Source organism: Canis lupus, chromosome 4, assembly GCF_048164855.1.
Source record: "Canis lupus baileyi chromosome 4, mCanLup2.hap1, whole genome shotgun sequence".
NCBI lineage: Eukaryota > Metazoa > Chordata > Mammalia > Carnivora > Canidae > Canis > Canis lupus.
Genome location: NC_132841.1, coordinates 66407573 through 66428439, shown reverse-complemented (window position 1 = coordinate 66428439; position 20867 = coordinate 66407573). Strand labels below are relative to the sequence as shown.

Below are 20867 nucleotides of genomic sequence, written 5' to 3'. Positions count from 1 at the left end.
TATATGACACTTCTTTTCAAGGCCCTGAATCTTCTTTAGTGTTTTTTTGTTCCTTTAAAAAGTGGAAAAAAATTGATAAACTTCTAATTTGATTCAAGTGAATAGTCATTAAGATTAATATTGAATGCTCTATGCATCTCTTGATATACTCCAAGTTAGCATAAACTTCATGATTTTTCTTTTTTTATAGTGGGCACATAAAAGATATTATAATTATGTAGAACCACACCCTTCATATAAAGCACACATTCTACAGTTCTTAGATATAAAAAACACATAGCACCAATTTGATTTAGACGAGGTAAGGCATGCTCAAGTTATCTAATAGTTTGGGATGACCATGATAAAAACCTGAACTAGATTCATGCACCTAAAATCTGCCTCTGCCTGTCCTTTGCTATTACCAAAGGAGATTAGGGATGGGTGAACCCAGCCATGATTTGGGTTCATCAAACATCTTGAAATACTTTTCCAATGTTCTGGGTTAGGCAAAACCCAAAATGTGTTTTGCCAAGCACATTTTCTCTTAATTCTTAAACCCAGGAGTATTTTAAGGTAAATTTAATCCATATGCTTCTGATTCATTTACACTAAACTCATCAAAATGTTCTGTCTTAAGAGCTGTTTGATGTGAAAGAAGTTTTTTGAATATTTTATAAGCCTTTTAAAGTCCAATTCATTGGACTTTTACATTTGGCTTGGCCAAGAGCAAGTGAACTCAAACCCTCAAATGATCAAGTTTGGTTGCAAAGTCTAAAGCACCAAGGTTTGCAAAGGTTCTAAACTTGGCTATGCATATTTGATCCTTAGTAAGAATATATATTAACATGATTTTTGCAGAACGTAGATTGTGTAACACAATGAGTAGTGAATAAAATGCAAAAAAAGGGCATGGAAATATAAAGAAGCCAAGTGACAAATAATTCAAAGCAGATTGAATGTCTGTTCTTTAGCAAGAACCATGCACAAGCTAACATAATGGAGGATGACACTGCATCTGTTTTCATTTTTCTTTCTTTTGGGAAAACTTCCTTCTTTTTGGACTGTATTTGGACTTTTCTGCAAATTCTCTCCCATTTCTATCTTTTGGACAGTTACAGAATTTATAGCTAACATTGTAGCACTAACATTAAATAGAGTAAAATTATGTTTAATATCATTTAAAAGACTTTTTCTTATGAAAAAGTGAGAATGGATTACTAACTTTATTTCTTAATGTGTCGTTGTACCATTATAACTTCTAAGTTTAGTAAAGAACATCAAACAGGTTGAGGTTCATTATGAAATTTGCAAATCAAATTCACTATCAAAGTCCCGATTCATAAGTTTAGACTAGATAATGCTAATTAAAATTTGTAATAAATAATATTCTATTTGGTTATGTTATAGGGTAAATTCTTGTTTATCTCTCTCATTGTTATTTCTATGCGATCTGGAAGACCAGACTATATTTAAGATAGATTTGTACATAATATTAGTTTGGGGTTTAGCCATACAAATAAAAAGCCTAAGTAGTATGGCACAGTATGAGAAAGTAGAATAAAAAATTGTCATGGAGAAATCATTTATTACATGCTAAAAGGCTGAAATCTTGTTTTTACTTTTCAGTTATGAAGATTTCTAGAAACCAGACCCAGACATTGAATAAAGTCAAATAAAAACCAATAAAAATTTTAGCATAAGCCTTGACAGTTGCACATGTGAAAAGTTTGTTTTTCCTACTGTTGTTGGCTAAAATGTTTTTTTGTGGCTTCCAAAATATTCTGTTGTAATAAGACACAAATGATAATAAATATCTTTATAATCATTATCTCAATCATCCTATATTCTCTTTTAGCACTTTCTCAGGAATATTGGGCAGTGACGTCAATGAACACAGTAATGGAGAGGGGGAGGTGAAAACAAGTATTTTGCAATGAGAGACTGAAATTCTTTACTAAGATGACATACTTGAACATTCATTTTTCCCCTTTCTCTACATGTCAATTTCTATTTAATAATGCCATACTAAGATTATAGTTTTTAAGAGTTGCAGCTTTGGAATGCATATATTTTAGTTTTTAACCCTCACTAGCTGGTTAGCATTGAAAGCTATTTATCTCTCCTTAACTTCATGTTTATCTCTGTAAATGAGAACAAAATACAGGATTCTTAAAACTATTAAAAATGATGAAATATATGAGAGCTTAAAATCAAATAATTTTATCCACTACTAGAAAAGGTAGCACATATTCCATTAGTTCAGGTCTTTTTTGCTGTTTCAACTCTGCTAGATCACAGCCCCCTCTTACTCAAACACCAATCTAGGTGTTTTTATGAAGGTACTTTATGGATGTGATTAAAGTCCATAATCAGTGAGAGAAGAGAAATTATTATTGACCTTTAGGTAATATTAACTATTCAAGGTAACCTGAGTGGACCTGATCCAATCTGTTGAAATACATGAAGAGCAGAGCGAAGATTTCCCCGATGTAAAAAGAAATTTTGTCTGAGGACAGCACCATAAGCCCTGGACCAACAGTTCTAGCCTCCCCTTGTTAGTAGCCTGCTCTGTGGATTTTGGATATATCTAGCCAGTCTTCACAACTGCATAAACCAATTCACTGCAGTGAATCTCTTAATAGAGATCTACTGGTTCTGCTTCTCTGCTTGAAGTCTGACTGATAGAGGATCCATGCATGAATTCATTAAGCAATACTTACCAAGGTTTTTCTATATACCAAGTATTATTCTTGATACCAAGGACTGTAGAGAACAAACTAGATATTGCTTCTACCATCATTGACCCAACAGAGGATATTCCCTTAAATTATAAAATAAATAAATATTTAAATTTAGATAAGTGCTTTAAGGTAGAAGTACAAAGAGATAGAACTTCATTTTCATATTAGTTTTTTCAGTTTTCTTATGATAACAGTTAAAAAAATTCTTTAGTGAACTTAAATGAGACATAATTCAGTGACAGATTTTTGTTTCTGTATCTAGAGTTTTTATCAAAAATGGAAATAGAAATATTCTTCTAAATAAAAAACATAAATATTTAATTTTTCTGGGTTTGATATATTCATTGAACAAACATTGATTGAGTGCTTCTAGGTACATGAAGCTGAAGTGAACAGGGTGTAAAAGGGCCATTTTACCTGCTTTAGGATCTGTTGTGTTGCCCAAATGATCATCACTGTCAATATATTTTTTATTATCATGTAGCTAATACAGCATGCTCATTCATGTGATTGGAACTAGAAAAACAGTACTTTCGGTGGGAAATATTTCATTATTAAGAGTCTTTATTTAGGACAATAAAAGGACACTTCAAAAAGTAAAAAGAGTTTGGGGTGCCTGAGTGGCTCTATCCATTAAATGTCTGACTCTTGATTTCAGCTCAGATCATGATCTCACCGTTGTGAGATCAAGCCCTTCGTTGGGCTACATGCTGCATGTGGAGCCTGCTTAAGATTCTTTCTCTTGTTCTCCTTCTGCCCCCCCTTTCCCTCTGTCTTTCTTTCTATAATACAAAAAAGTAAAAAGAGTTCTCATCATTAATGTTGGAGATAAATATTAAAAATTTGAAATCTGTGGTCACTCTTTACATGTGTCTTTTATTTAAATCTGGAAGGAAATAAACACATTCTCAGTAAGCAAATTTGAAAGGGGTGCAACCTTTCAAATAGAAAGTGTTAAAACTAATTTTTCTATTAAGAACATTATTTTCAGCTTTTCCCACACTATTCCAATATTATACTTCAGTTAGCCTTTAACTTATATGTACTTAAATGTATTTAAATTCACAAAAGTTCCTTACTGTTTTTCAATTTCAATTTCACAGAATTATCCAGAAATTAGCTATTTGATTGGAAAAACAATTGAATGAATTTTCCCTTTTCTTTGTTGAACACCTACCTCCTGATAACGATGAGCAATTAATAGGATCATTAAAAAGCAGGATTTTTACACATGTCTATCTTGCACATGTCTATTTAAGTTCCAAATTGTCAGTCCTATCCTGGAATTTCACCAGATATCAATCAGATTTTGAAATAAGAGTTTTCTTTAATTACAAATGGAAATGCTTTCTTACTGAACTGGATCAGGATAAAACAAAGTTAATACATGTTTTCACTTTAAAAATAATAGTTTTGGTGACTGAGAAAACAATAAACTTTGCAAGAGTGTTTTAAATATGAATACTCAATTTGCGAATTTTTAAAAATTAATTTTCAGAAATAAGTTTTAAAGTTATCCTGAGCTGAAAGAAAATATAATATGGGGATTTCTAATTTTCCAGATGTTACTAATTTTGAGGATTGAGAAGAAATACCGCATTGTGAATTTCCTTTTTTTTTTTTTTTTTTTTTAAGGAAAAGACATGTTCTATATGATCAGCAAATGTCTGCAGATTCTCAGGATGAATACTAAAGGAACAAACTTCTACACGTTAGGACTATCCATACATAACCAAATAATTTAACTATCATAGAAATTGGAGCCAGTACAATTGGTAATTGGTATCATCAAAGCTATTGCTTATTGCAAATGTTACCATTGGATAAGCTACTGGTGCACCAGTAACCAGAAATCTTAAAGTTTCTGAATATTTTACTTCTATAAGCAGTTTCATATTTATATATGAAGATTCAAATATTTTTGTTTAATTATATATTATAAAGTGTTATGAATTAATTTTATTATGCTTTATATAAGCATTCTTAGATCCTCTCCAATTTACTTTACTCTGCCCTACAATTGCTTCGTTTTCTATCTGAGCTATGATGAACCTATCACTTTATTGTGTGAACCCTCTGAGTCAACACCCTCTTTCTTAATTAGTCTGGTTTTACTGCCCTTTGAAAATATAAGTACCCATGAACTAATAATGCAGAACTTCTTAATAACTTTCATGAAAAGGATTTTATGTAAAATTTATGACATATAAAATAAAGACCAAAGATCCCAAAGCACCTCATTTAAATGTTGTGTCGCTTGCTAAAAGCCAAGTAATTCTACAAGTTACTTTTCTTCAGGTTTTCTTCTTTGTAAACTTGCCCAAGTAAGTAAAATGATTACATACAACTAAGCAGAAGATCAATATGGAATAAAGTAAGGGAGAAAATATTGAAGGACAATCTGTAAGCAGTTAGAAGACAATGGAATTTTGAACCTTAGACAGCAGAGTCCACAATGAACAAATCATGCCAGACCATGATAATAGCCTTTTTGATAGAGTTACAAAACTAATTGGATGAAGAGGATGGAACAAACGTCATGTATTTGGGCTCCAGTGAAGCATTTGAAACAGTGGATCATGAACTTTTACTTGCAAATTAATTATAATTGCTTTGGATGAGAACAGAGTCACATGAATTTGGAACTGGCTAAAAGAACATAAACAAAAATAATAGATGGCAATGAATCCAGTTGGAGAATAACTGTAGCAGGTTTTCACAATGGTCAACGTTTTGTGAATCTCTATTTAATAGTAGTTAAAGTGGATTTTTCCTCAGTAATTTTGAAGTAGAAGTATTTTCATAGATACCCAATACAATAACCAGAGGAAGCTAATTGCTAAACTAAGCTAACTGCTAAATAGATTTTACATGAATCAATATCTAATTTAGAATTTATATGTAAGTCGACTTTTGAAAACGTTATGTGAAAAAGTATAAGTGGATAATATTCAGGCAATAAGTTAGTGTCAATAGAACAGAATATTCTTAATAGTAGCCGTTACTGTTTAAGTATTATTAATTATATATATTAACTTAATAGAGTGGGTTCAATAGCAACTCCATTAGAAACACAGCAAAGAAATAAACTAATCTTCTAATTTTTACAAGTCATGCTTGTAAGTTTCCTATATTGGTTAAAATTAAATAGGTTTTATAGTAATGAGAGGACAGGATAACAAATCTAAAGTATATATAATACAGACTTTAAATGGTAGGAGACTGTCAAAAAATAGCACTGAAAGAATCTTTTATAGAAGAAGAAAACTATCTATAGATTTATAATGGAATATAGTAGAATAGTTTTTCCAAAGTGTGGGCTACAAGATAGTTTAGAAATTGTGTGATAATGTTTTAAATTGTAGACATTGATGTGTATTAGGGGAAAAAAACCAATCCATGACATAAATGTTACTTAAAAATATATTTAAGTTAAAACAAGTAATTCATCTCAAACTACGTATTCAGTGAAAAATGCCACTGTAATATAAAGTATGCCCCAAATTCAGGAAATTGGTACACAGAAGATTAATGTTTGGGAAATAGTGTAGTAAAAGGCTGGTATTGTCTCATTCATTGAACTAGAAATACTTTTAATTACATGAAAAGGTAACATACTGAGATAATACAGGTAAGATTCTCAAGGAAAAATAAGGTTTAAAATGACAAACAAAAGTAACTTTTATAAAGTTATATATAGTGCAAACATTTCTCAGCTCCAGCTGACAGCTCTTTTAATTAACCAATATTCCATGGAAATGTTTGCATCACAGCAAATGAACCTGAAGTCTCTTGAGGTTTACTAAGATTTAACCTACCAAAATAACAAATTCTGACTTATTTACCCCTTCCAATTTTTAAACATCAATGGAATGATATAAAAGCATATTAAAACAAAATCACTGTTTAAATGGAAAGAGTAAATTTGCTTCTCGTAACTTGTAGTTAAATGAAAACTACTGCTCCAAGATTATATCACCACTTATTTTTTATTTATAGAATCTAAAAAGATAGTGGCATGAGAGAGCTAGAGTAAAATGCACACATTTGAGGAAAATGCAGATTTTAGAAAATTTTATTCCAAGTAGAAGCAATGAAAATTTTTAGTTTGCACAATAGCCTCCCGAGGGTAAAGGTGGTAGTTACATCACTGGTTGCACTTAAAAGTCACCCTGATGAGCATTGAGGCCAACATTTAAGAGAGTATTCTCACAGGAGAGATTAGATGACCTGTCATGACTTTTCCATCTCTTATTTACTTGATTTTGTTGTCCTAATATTTGCTGGCAACTTGAGTGTTTTCAGTTGTATCCTTGGGAGTTGTCCGGCTGTGTTCAGCTAGAGCTAAACTGTCATCTCCAAACATGGTGAAATTAGGAAATGGCGTACCATAGATCCTAGTCTTTCCTTGAACATTTCTACTAGTAGAGGCAGTGTTAATAAGTCTCAGCTTTTGGAGATAAAGAATAAGCACGACAATTTACCTTATAGATGGAATAGTAATAATTAACCCTATCTATGAATATCTCCTACTTCACCATAATTCTTGGCTTTAATGTGGTCATGACCCTTGTTTTATCATATTTTTGCTTGAACATTAGCATATGTTCATTGATCCATTAATTTCTTCATTTAGGAAGTGTTTGCTGTGTGTATACTCTGGATATTGAAGACACAGTAATCAACATACAGATGTCCTTGATGCCACTGGAGGCCATAATCAGGCAAACGAGCAGTTATAATAAAAGTAATACGTGCTCCGATTACGAAGTAAGAGATGTTTGGGGATTATGTTGAAGGGACATTCAGTCTTCCCTTGGTGGTGAACACAGGAGTAATAAAAGAGATATCTCAGAGTGAATTGTGTGTGTGTGTGCACATGCACGTGTGTTTGTGTGCATGTAGCATATATAATATACATATAGTGACATATATATAAGTGTTGAACATTTAAAGAATTACAAAATGTTTAATATGCTACAGAGTAGAGTCCGAAAGCAGGATGATGAAAGATGAGGCTGCAGGGGCTCCGAACGCTGTCTACTCCACAGCTCCAGAGGCGCTATTCATGTAGACTGTCACCAAGGTAAGGAAGTAGTGATCTGAGTTAGACTAGAAAGATTGAGGATGGAAAGACGTTAATTGAGCCAAGAAATATTTCAGAGGCAAATAAGAGTTCGTGATTGGATATGAGGAGTGAGAGGAGGGCGGAAGGTATTTTGCTTGATTAATCGGGTGGATATGTATTGCTTCTATTAGCAAAGATGAGAAACATAGAAGGAAGAGTCAATTCCAGATGAAGAAACTTTTCTAAGGTAGTTTTAACTTGTTGACTTTAAGGTATGCATAAAAACTCTAAGGGGCTATTTCTAGCAGACAGTTGAGGGTTTGCCCTTTAGGAGAAGAATCTGGATTAGAGATATGTTTTGAATCCATGATAATTGAAGCCTTGGGAAATAGGAAAAAAAATGCAAGGAAGATTAATCTTTTTTTTCTGATTTTGGATAGAGTTGTAGCTATATAATCCTAGTTTTATAATAATTTTTAAAGGGCACCCACAGGTGTATGTTCTGTAACTTGCTTTGATAATACACATTTTAGTTTAATATCCATGTAATGTATTAAGATCCCATTTTCCAAAATAATATAGAAATGTAGAAACTGCAAAGGAAGCCAGCCAGTTGTTTTATATATGTGTATATATGTACATTTTTTCTAAGCATGTTACATACAATATTTAATTTAATCATTAATATAGCTTGGAAAAGGGAAGGGTATTATTGGTGCCTAGATACAGATGAGTCGAGTCAGACTCAGAAAGGCTAGGTCACTGTCCTAAGGTCACACAGCAGGGAAGTGGCAGAAAATGATGGAATCTCAGGTTTCCCTTACTCTAAAGCTACCATTCTGCTACTGAGCTATACCACCGCTCTAACTGGGTAAATCACTTTTCTAGTGCCAATCTCAATTTAAAACGCAAGAGCCAGCTAAACCTTTTGAATTCTTGATATCCTCCGAAGAAGACACATTACCCATAATGTGGTACAGTACATGAAACAGTACATAAATATATATTTATGAAATAAAAAAAATATATTTTAGGAAATAAGATATATATTTCTATCTTCCATAATGAATATGCAATAATTTTATAAGCAGAGATAAGTAAATGCTATTGAATGTTTTTCTAAATTATTTATTTTGGAGAATGGATAATAATTGACTTAGTTTTGATAGTTGGAACAGTTATTTGTTTTCAAGAAATTAAATGAAAACATGAATGAGTAAAAAGCATAGAAACCCCTATTTATTTAATCAAAATACTGGTATCAGCCTTAATTAAGCATTTAGGAGGGCCCCTGAAAATATCAATATGGGTTTCTATTCTTTCTTTCTCAACCCACCCTCTTGTGGAAATAACAACGTAATAATAAAATGCCATGCTATTAACACAAGGAAGGAAAACAAAGAAGTCAAAATAATGAATGAGGTTATCTGTATTCTGGGTAAGTGGTAATTATTTGCCCAAAATTAATGTTGTTTTGGGTATTCAGGGAAAATAGGAATTAAGAGGGACTTTAGTGGATACATTGTTCTTAACGTAGATTACTATGAACAATACAGCATGGTCCTGTACATTGCTCTGAATTTGAAGATGATGCTTTAATTTTGATCACTGGCATGTGGCTATGTATATAGAAATCCAAAACAAGTGAAGTAATCAGTCCATCAATTGGTTATTTTGTTTATACAAAATCAAAAGAGTTAGCTTGACTGATTCCCCCTCCCTGGATGTTTGGGCATTAAATATGTAACCCAGATGTCAGCTGGGGCCACCTTGTCCTCCTTGAAATCTAGATAAAATTGTCTTGAATCTTGATACCCACCTTATGGAAGGCTGATACACTTTTCAAAATGTCGGTGAAATCTGGGTAGCTTGAGTTCTCATGGTTACTCTTTCTCCAGCCTCCTGTGTTCCCTGTGACTTTCATCCACCCTATCATTTCAGATTTACACTCTGATTTTTTTTTAGGTCACAAAACAAAAATATAGCCTACTCATATGAAGCATTTATGCACGTAGAGAACTTTTTGGAAGATTAGGACGTGGGGGGAGTAAGAGAGCAGAGCATTTGCGTTGCTGCAAGAATGAGGACTTCACATTCAAACTCTGGCTACTGTAGTCCTTCCCCTGCCCAGCCAACTTGCCAGGTCTGTTTCCACACCAGATCCTTTGTACTTGCTCTTCCCTCTGCTTCAACTCCTCTTTACCAGCTACCTCACTTCATTTGGGTCTTGATTTCAGATGTCATCTCTTCAATGCATTTTGTGACCATCTTGTCCATCAGCCCTCTAACCCATTTCATCATCCTCTGTCGTCTTGTCCTGTTTTATTTGCTTCATGCCACTTATCACTCCTTGAAATTACATGTTGTGTGTGTGTGTGTGTGTGTATTCCCCATTATGGGAATAATGGATTTATCTATTTGTTGCTATAACTTCAATGCCTAATAGTAAGCACTCAGTTAATGAACACATGAGTGAATGAATGAAGTTATTTACTTCCAAAAATGGAAACATACCGCAGACATCAATTTGCATCTTCTTGGTTTTACCTCATAATATCTCTTGCAGACTTTTCCTTTCAAGAGTGTATATGTTCTTATTGGCTCTAAATGACTTCTCAGTATCACACTGTGTAAATTACCCTGATTGATGTAATCAGGCTTTTTTTTTTTTAAATCAGGCTTTTTTATAAGGAAACTTTGTTTCCAATTTTTGCAATTACAAACAACACTATTATCTACATCTTGGGGTATATATATAAATTCACGAATTTATTTAGAAGCACTTTCCAGAGAAGTTGAAGGGCCAGTGGAAATAAAACACTGTCAAGAGGATGGCTGAAGGAAGGGTGGCTTAATACTGAAGTCCTTCCAATGATCATATGAGACAGACCTAGAATGATATTTGTTATAGGTGAGGAACAAGTAGTTGCTGACTTCAGATTCCCAGAAAACTCATGATACTTTTGTGAATCTCTACAGATTCTCTTAATCCAACAAGGCATATTTAATGGGGGAACTTATTTAAAGTTTTCCCCATAGAACGGGAGCAAATGGAAAGATCCACTGAATCTTTTTTAGGCCCACTAAATTTTTTTTTCTTTTAAAAAGGCCCACTGAATTTTTAAGCAGAAATTGTAAGATATGGGTAATTGAATGACAGATGCATACTAAGAGGCAGAGGTTCTGTTTTTCTTGAAACATCCATATCCATTTTATTGAATCATTAAAAGAAACCAATTTCAATTTTCTGAATTGCAATTATCAATATCTTAGAGTAGTCTGTAGTCATGGAACTGATAGAAAAAATATTTTAAAGGAAGAATTATGAAGCTGCATGCTCCAGGGGAGACCGCCAGCTTCTCATCTTCTTGCAATCTATGACACTGACATGGAGGGACAAAATTCAATAAGTAATGTATAATTAGAGTCAAATAGACCCTTTGCCCACAAAATAAATCCCATTGTATTTTCCATTAGTTTCTCCTCTCAGTTAATACCAGAAACACAGCCTCCAAGGCCTTCTATCAATTTGCAGATTCTTGGCCACACTCTCTATATATTTCTAATCTGACCACGTCAGGTCATTCCAAGTGACTCTCTATACTTCCTATTCTGACCAAATCAGATCATCCCCGGTAGTGGTTTCTCTATTTGTGTTGTCTTAGATCTCCTTTCCAAGAACATAAATGTGTTTTGCTTTAGTCACGGTAGATATTCTTCTTTTAGACTTGAGTTCCATCCTAGTCTCATTCATCCAATGCTGAGTATAATCAAGGTAGAATGTACTAAGCAAACACTGGGGAGAGTGAGTCCATTATGAGAAGTCTGCTAAGGTAGAAGACAGTGTATTACAGAGAATAGCAGAAATATAGACTATATTACTTTCCTTTAAGTAGTTGGGACTGTATTCTCTCTCTTTTTAAAATATTTTATTTATTTATTTATTTATTTATTTATTTATTTATTTATTTATTTATGAGAGAAAGCATGATTTGCAGGGGGTGGGAAGGTCAAAGGGAGAGGGAGAAGCAGGTTCCCCACTAAGCAGGGAGCCTGACTCAGGGTTTGATCCCAGGACCCCCAGACCATGACTAGAGCCAAAGGCAGACACTCACGGACTGAGCCACCCAGACACCGTGAGGCTGCTTTTTCAAGCCAAATTTTTAAGCAATGGTGTCTGATTATGGTCATCCTGCCAAAAGTGTGCGGGGTGGGTGAAAACTAAGGTTTTAAACCTTTTCAGTGGAACCAGTGTTTGCTGGAATTTGCTAAGGGCCATCTTCATGCATTTAATTCCAATGCAGTTCTTAAAATATCATTAAATATTTAAAAATCCCTGTGGGGAGCCCAATGCAGGACTTGATCCAGGATCCCAGAGATCACACCCTGAGCTGAAGGCAGACACTCAACTGCTGAGCCATCCGGGCATCCCTAGAAACAAGGTGAAGAGCACAAAAGTTCAAAGCAGCCTGCCTGTATAAAACCAGGTTAGTATTCAAATCTCTATTGTGAAGTCTCAGCATATGAGATTTCCTGCATGTTCCCTGAGATGAACAGTCATTGAGTGGGTGAGCACCAACTGTCTCATCACAGAGACAACTGGACCTGTTAGAGTCCTGCTGTGTTTCCTGGGAGGCCTATGCCACCCACTCGAAACCACTGTCTTCCTGTGATGTTCACTAAGCACCTTGCCAGGTCTCAGGGCAAGGTGAGAGTACATGTCTGTTTCATGGGACATTGCTCACAATCCCAGGCCTGTCTGCTACCGCTCTGACAGCAAAATGGAAAATGCTCTTCTTTTTTTTTAATGCACATAAGAGGGGATCCCTGGGTGGTTCAGCGGTTTGGTGCCTGCCTTTGGCCCAGGGTGCGATCCTGGAGTCTCGGGATCGAGTCCCATGTCAGGCTCCAGGCATGGAGCCTGCTTCTCCCTTTGCCTGTGTCTCTGCCTCTCTCTCTCTCTCTTTCATAAATAAATAAATCAATCTTAAAAAAAAGCACATAAGAAATTTGAATTTTGGAACTTCATATCAATAACCGGGGGGGGGGGGGGCTGGATTAACTCATTTGCTCTGTGTTGAACTGAGAATGAAGCTCCTCTGCTGCTTTTTGAGCATATTTTTTTCTGAAATACTTATAAAAATATATTTGATCTGGGGTCTCTTGGGCTGTACTGGTTTTGATTTGGTGCTCACTCTTTGTTTTTGTTGTGGATGTTTATTCGTGTGGTTAGCCCTGTGAGAATATTCAAGTTAGACTATTGTTTCCAGACCCATGCTTTGCAATCACATACCTGGCAAGATTCAGAAGCATCAGCTGGGTGCAGGAGCTCAGCCCTCTTTTAATCAACCATCCTGGAACAAGTGAACACAGAAGGCCTAGGGTGGAGAGGATATGATATCATAGTAGTTTCTTTTGCATTTAGGTTGCATTTTGATGCTCTTTAATTTTTTTTTTTATTTTTTACATTTGACTATTTTATAGTGACAATGGACAATGTTACTGCGACATCTTAAGTGATTTTGTTTTTGGTCTAATTTCTATCAACAATGTATTTTTTTACAGGAAAGGTTAATTACCTTTAAAACCAGAAGTGGATTTTTATTATAAGCAGAAATTGTTTTTTAAATGTTTTATTTATTTATTCATGAGAGAGAGAGAGAGAGGCAGAAACATAGGCAGAGGGAGAAGCAGACTCCTTGCAGGGAGCCTGATGTGGGACAAGCCCAGAACCCTAACCCGGGATCACACCCTGAGCCAAGGGCAGATGCTCAACCACTGAGCCACTCAGGTGTCTCTATAAGCAAAAAATTTAAAGTAGCATTTGTTGATGGCTGTGATGAGAATGACTAGGATGAATAAAATATGATAAATTTGTAGCATAAACTAATTTTGCAACTGTTTCATACTTTGAAAACAGAATGGAACATTAATAGTGAGAGCTTCATTTTCTTTTAATTGCCCTAAGTTGGAATGTGAATCACACTACCTTTAGATCTGGGCAAGCGGAGTCTCTGCCCTGGGACCCATTCCTTACAGGGACCTATTTGGACCTATTTTTGTCATTCTGTGGTGGCATCCCTCTCCATGGAACACATGAGTCCTTGCAATCAAAGAGATAAGCCCAACTGGAGCCACAACTCTCTTCCAGATTATCCTTTTGATATCTTTGTTTCCAGAATTCACTGACTTCCAGCCTCTTCCAAGACCTGCATGGGGATCTTACCTGGATTTCTACGAATCCTTCTGAAGTAGCTCTAAACTGCTGGTATATGTGGACATCCCTAGGACTACAGGGCAGCCCAAGGGTGACTTTTTTGGATATCTACAGAGTTTTGACATGCAGCTAAGGTGACCACATGGATCCACGAAAAGCCCCTCAAGGTGTGGAATGAAGCAAGGGATGGGATTGGAAAAGGAGGTCACTGCAGACTGGGGGCCAGTGTTTCTCAGGCCACCGTGTGCCAGGGCAGGACTCTGAGGAGTTCAGATTTCTAAGTTCAAATCCAGACATCCACATCCTTATGAGGGTATATATTTGCAAGGTTAGAGATGGAACATATTTCATTTAATAGTTTTTTTTTCACTTTTAATAACTTGTAAATATTTAGAAATTATGATAGTCAAGCCTTCATTTGTATTTGTGTTTCAGGTTCTGCAAATATCAAGGTGTGCCTGTATGTGGCTTAGTTCAAATGATCCCTACAATAATCCTATGGGTGGGTACTATTCCTTTCCCTACTTTATAGAAGAGGAAACTGAGACACAAAATGGTTAGCCAACTACCTCAGGCCATGTAGTTAGTGAGCTCAGTTTTGAAAGCTGGATTTGATGTCCTGAGGTACTTTCTCTTAACCGTGATGATATGCTGCTTCCTAAAAGAATGTGTCAGTAACTCTCATAGAAAATATCTGGACAATAAGAAAGTAGATTCCAATAATTCATTGGAATTCACCTTTTATGTTGTGAAAATTGCCTAAGTTCATGATGTATTTTATGCTGCAAGATTTCTAAACATTTTTATAGTCCTTGCAGTTACAAGGTAATTTTAAGAGAAAATAAGGGTGTGAAAATAAGGTTCTTATATTCTTTCATCATTTACTGAATTGCTTAATGTTGTATATATATATACATAACATTTTTTATCATGTCAACATATCTTTATGTAAATATGAAATTGCTACAAAATTGCTATTGCTGTAGATAGTGAATATGAACATTTACAGTTGTTTTCTGATCTGACTCAGTTCATTGATGTTAAATTGCAGATTTTTCAGTTTCTTGTAATCATGAGGGTAGTAAATTCCAGAAAATTTCCTTTCTATTCTCATTTGATAAATACCTTTGGGCAAGGTATTGAATCAAGTATTTCAAATGAGACAGGAGAACCCTACTTATTTTTGTTTGTTTTCTGATATAGTTAATCCTTTAGCTAATTATTCCTTAAACAAGATTTTATCATCTTGCATCTCTTAGCAATATCTTTAAAGAGTTGAATGGATTTTCTGGCAAAGCATTGCTTATGGCTGGGAATAGTGTCAGAAATGAAACTGAAATACCTCAACTTAACATTAAAGCAAAATGATGTGACTGTTTCAAGACACTGAATGTGTATTTGACAGATAAATACTAACATATCTGAACATATATATTATTAACTATTTCATAGTGTTACAAATACATTTAAAATTTATTTTTTACCAATAGCAAATATTGCCGACCAAGGAATCTATTCCTTCACTCTCCAAATTGGAGGCTTACTAGAGAAAATGTGAACTTATAAACCTTGTAGTATGACTTGGAAACAAACTTTACTTTCAAAAGTTCTTTTAAGCTTCTGGGTCTGTTTAATTGGACAAATTGTCTGTGTGATTCAGAATTTTCTTGGTACTATAACCAAAGTAAAATGTAAACATGTATTAGACGTTGAGGCTGCAACAATCATGCTTAAGTGTTCTCACTGATTGATAGGGAAGGAGTAAACTATAAACTTCAACCTTTTATAATATTATGCTTACACAATATCACTTTCATGTTGTTTGTGGGCCCTCATGGGACTCATTTAACATATGGTTCTGCTGTTGAAATACTGGACGAGAAAGTAGGGACCAAGCTGAGGATATGAAGTTTAGGCAAGAGTTGGGGGGTGAGGGCCAGAAGCAGAGTTGAGGGATGGGGATGGAAGAAAAGGAAATGGGAGCCTGATGAAGTCATCCCACATCCGGCTCTGAGTAACGTGCCCTATGTAACTTTTTTCTGGCAACTACCTGCTAATTTGTTCTGATTTACCCAGAAAAGACTGGACAGTCACTAAAGAGAATTACCATATTTACTCTAAAACCAAGCACCATAATCATCACATCAATGTCCTTTCTTCCAGGCTGGCTGACCATTTGACTAGGGGGAATTATAGAAAGAGAAAATGGTCAGGTCTGCTGTGTCTACTTAGGAGATTGAAATTGTGTGATCATGGGAACACGCTAATGCCCTCATGTTTCTTTATTCTTTATTGAACACGCATTTACCTTTTTATTAGCAGGCACCTCACAAAACTAACAGCCTGCATCACTTCCTACAAAGGAAACTTTTTAATGCCCCACTTCACTAATAGCAAACTTATTCTTTCAAACCTTTACAAACAAATGAGATTTTAGTTTAATAAGCACGTAAGAAAACAAAAACCACTTTCAGATATATTTCCCTATTTTGCTCAGTTGTCTCCTCCAAAACAAGATAGTCTTGATATTCCAAAACTGGGAAATGGAAGAAAGTCAAACTTGCAGTCTCCTGGAAGATCTTTGGTGCACACCAATGTCTGTCTCCTTGGTCCAGAGGCACTGACTGAGGAATGGAGCCTCCTCTCACTTCCCCTGTCCCACCACCCACTGTCTCCACCCCAGACAAGGCTCTGATCTCTAAAGAGATTTTACTGCCAGAATTCTATTTGGTGAAATAGTATGGATTTGTCTTTCATTTAGATAGTATTACACTTGAATTCTGTGGTTGCACATCAAATTAAGTCAGAAGAGAGGATGAGAGTATTGGACAAAGGGACTGCTCTGAAGGTAGAAAGAAAGAGGGAAAGCAGACATTGCTAACATGGCTTCATGTCTCCAAATCCCATGATCATTAACTCAATACCAAGATTCAGCAGTTTGGCAGGCCCGGAGCGCTGAATCTAAAGACAAATCATGAGTATCTCAAGAACTCCTCTCTCTCTCTCTCTCTCTCTTTAAAAAAGATTTTATTTATTTATTCATGAGAGACACAGAGAGGCAGCGATATAGGCAGAAGGAGAAGGAGGCTCCCTGCAGGGAGCCCGATGCAAGACTCAATTTCAGGATTCTGGGATCACAACCTGAGCTGAAGGCAGATGCTCAACCACTGAGCCACCCAGGTGCCCTCCACTCTCTTTTTAATGGGAAAGAAATAAAGCCATGTGTAGTTTAACTGTGGTGACTGCTTCTCATTTTTCACATTGGCTATGGCTATGTGCAGGTTGTAAATTTGAACCTGGAAATGGTATCTTGATAATGTTATTAAAATCTCACTTTGGCTGACTATATCAAATAATCAGAAATGGCTGAGGAGAAAATTGAACAAACCAAATTGTTGACTTTTTCAATTTATAGAAAGCCTTTGTGAGTTAAACCATAAATGATACATTTTTATTCTTATAAATGGGTATATTGAGCCCCTTACTAAGTGAATGCATTTTTTTTCCTGATTTAGTAAGTGAGGTATTATCTGAGGCAAAATGGCACAAAGAATGTTTATTTACCAGCTGGGGAGGATAAGGCAACCAAGATCCTATCCCTGCCTTGACATGGATGGTGTGTGCCCTTTCTTTTGGTTCTTCAGCAGCTACTAAATCCTGCTGTGCTTCCTATTGCTGGCTGACAAGAAACAGAAACCTCTTCCCACAAGTGACTGGTGGCAGATGGATCAAGCCACTGAAACCTTACGCCCCAGACTTTCATCTGCCCAACTGAACTGGGTCATTACAAAGTGTGCTTTCACACATTGCTTCTTTTCAGGCTGCAATTTATGTGTAGTCTGTGAACAATAGTTAGTTTAATTTAGCGAGTTTGTTTTAGACATTTACTATATGCCTGGTAGCATGCTGTTTGCTTTCCAAAGGTTAAGAAAGACATGGATACAACATATTAGTTTGATGTGTTTAATTTTTTTTCCTGCCTGGTATGTTTCATTTTTAAAAGGAGTAATGAATATAAATCTAGGAAGACATATCGCTGAAATAAATCAAGGTCATTTGGTCCTCAATTTTCCTGTAGATTAACAAATTCTTTTAGGGGCAATTAGTGAACAAAGTGACCAGAAAGAGAAATGAATGGGATAAACATTATAGGTATTTGGGGAAAGGGGGTGATAAATTTTAAAGTCTTAAAAAAATTTATTATACATTGAAATTTAAGTAATGGGTATTACTATTTACTTTTTGGGTTTAGGTACAGAATTATAGAGAACAGTTTTGTTTTGTTCTTATTTATTTCTTATTATTTTTTAATAATAAGATCCTGAGACTCCAGGATCACAACGCTGAACCACCCAGGTGTCCCATGTTTAGTTCTTATTTCTTTAAAGCTTCTATCTACCTACCTCTCCATCTGTCTATACACGATTCATCTATCCATTTGATCACTTATTTTGTATTTAAAATTTTATTTGGTGAAAACTGAGTTTCTTGGGCAGGCTGAGTGGCTCAACGGTTTAGCGCCACCTTCAACCCAGGGTGTGATCCTGGAGACCTGGGATCGAGTCCCACACCGGGCTCCCTGTGTGGAGCCTGCTTCTCCCTTTGCCTGTGTCTCTGCCTCTCTCTCTCTCTGTCTCTCATGAATAAATAAATAAAATCTAAAAAAAACAAAAAACAAAAAACAAAACCAAACAACTGAGTTTCTTAACCATTTATCATATAATCCACAATTAAATTTTATTTAAAGCTGATGATGGAGGAAAAGCAGCTCTGAATCTATTATATTGCTTAGGATTTCCATTCTAAGAAAGCCAGCTGGTGGGCAGTACTGCGTCAAAAGGAGGCTGGCAAAAGTATCCAAAAAAAAAAAAAAAAAAAACAAAGGAAAATCTTATTCTGCAGCTTTTTATGAGCCCACAGAGTGCTTAAGCACTTTGGGAGACATAAAGTGGAAAACATCTGATTTCAGACTTCCACTTATAGTCCAAGGCAGGAAGAAAAAGTGGGGGGCAGTTTCATGGACTTGTTTTCTAGATACAAGTATGAGAATGTCTTGTTCATTCAACCCAGAATCAGCTGAGTATTTCTTTTTTTTTCTTTTTCTTAGAAAACCCAACAAGTGGGCAAATTTGGTGGACAAACTGAATAAACCCTAGTTATATTTGCTGTTTTATGGACCATTAACTCTTCAAGTGCCCAGCAATAAAACAAATGGTCTGTCCTCTTGGTACTAGATGAGTATGTGAGTTTAAAGACTCATAAGATTACTTTATCTGAGATTTAATGCAAAATGCATGTCAATTACAGTTATGTGAAGATAGGCATTCAATTTAATTAACATGTAAAATATGCCTCTTTAAAAACTTAATACATTAACATGATGTGTTTTTCAAAACAGAATGAATATGGCCAAGTACATTTTGGTGTAATTGTACATTTTCTTTCCAAGCTAATGCTTTGAAAAAGTAATAAAAAGCTTTCCACTGAAAGAAAATCAGGTAGAAATGCCACCGCAGGAATCCCTGGGTGGCGCAGCGGTTTGGCGCCTGCCTTTGGCCCAGGGTGCGATCCTGGAGACCCAGGATCGAATCCCACGTCGGGCTCCCGGTGCATGGAGCCTGCTTCTCCCTCTGCCTCTGTCTCTGCCTCTCTCTCTCTCTCTGTGTGACTATCATAAATAAATAACTAAATAAATTAAAACCTTAAAAAAAAAGGAAAAAAAAGAAAAAGAAATGCCACTGCAATATAAGTATGAAGTATAGAAGATGATCTAGGTGATAATTATCCCTTTATTGGCTAATTCACTGCTTTAAATGTCTTAACAGTCATAGCCTGATCCTTACGTTGGAGCTGATGAATTGTGTTGCAACTTGAAATATCTGGGTCCAGTTCCTTGCCTTGTGGGCACTGGAGATAATATCTGAGTTTTTTGAATCTGCAGATTTCACCCAGGAATTTCGTCTCGGTATTTCTGGCAGAGCCTGGGAATCTGTATTATTATAAGGCCTGCAGACACATCTGGGAATCCTGCCAAATTTCGCCAGGATGTACGTGTAATTTGTGACTAGTTGGTGAACTGAATTACAATCAATTTAATGTGAAGTCCATTTTCCTAATGGTTTTGACTCCTCTGTTGTATCCAACTATTAGTGCCTATTTGAAAAATACTATCTAAAAAAAATTTCCATCTTCCCCATACTTTCTCCCTCTAGAAACCTATTTATCCTTGCAAGTTGATACAAATGCCACCACTGCCAGGTAGCCTTCCATGATCCTTACAGTCAAAAATAACCCCTTCCTACACTGACAGGGATTGGTCTTCTACACAAATGATTTCAGGAATATGCTTTTTGGTGTGATATGTGTGTCTCTTTGAGGAACATATCTTTCAAATTATTGTGGAATCTACTATAATGATTTTCTCAAGGACATCATCCCATAGTGCCATTGTGAGGATCAGAATGACTTTTTTCCCTGTATGAATTCTTGTATTTTTCTGCAGGTTGTATGGCAGAACAATTAGGGACACAGACTTTGTTTGTTTAAGATTTTTTTTTATTTGAGGGACCCCTCAGTGGCTCAGTGATTTAACTCCTGCCTTCACCTCAGGGCATGATCCTGGGATCTGGGATGGAGTCCCATATCAGGCTCCCTGCATGGAGCCTCCTTCTCCCTCTGCCTGCGTCTCTGCCTGTCCCTCTGTGTGTCTATCATGAATAAATAAATAAAATCTTTTAAAAACAGAGATTTACTTAAAGATTTTATTTGAGAGAAAGAGCATAAGCAGGGGGAGAAGCAAAGGGAGAGGGAGAGAGAATGTCAAGTAGATTCTCTGCTGAGCATGGGGTGGGGGGGTCTC

The 20867-nt window shown here is 35.6% G+C and overlaps 1 long non-coding RNA gene across 1 annotated transcript; it reads left to right on the top strand.

The window, feature by feature from the left end:
• Positions 1–13873: 13873 nt before the first annotated feature.
• LOC140632553 (uncharacterized) lies at positions 13874–17822 on the top strand. The gene is made up of 3 exons (XR_012030156.1): positions 13874–14175; positions 14444–14510; positions 17653–17822. It is a non-coding gene; the product is annotated as an uncharacterized lncRNA (long non-coding RNA).
• The last annotated feature ends 3045 nt before the right edge of the window (positions 17823–20867 follow it).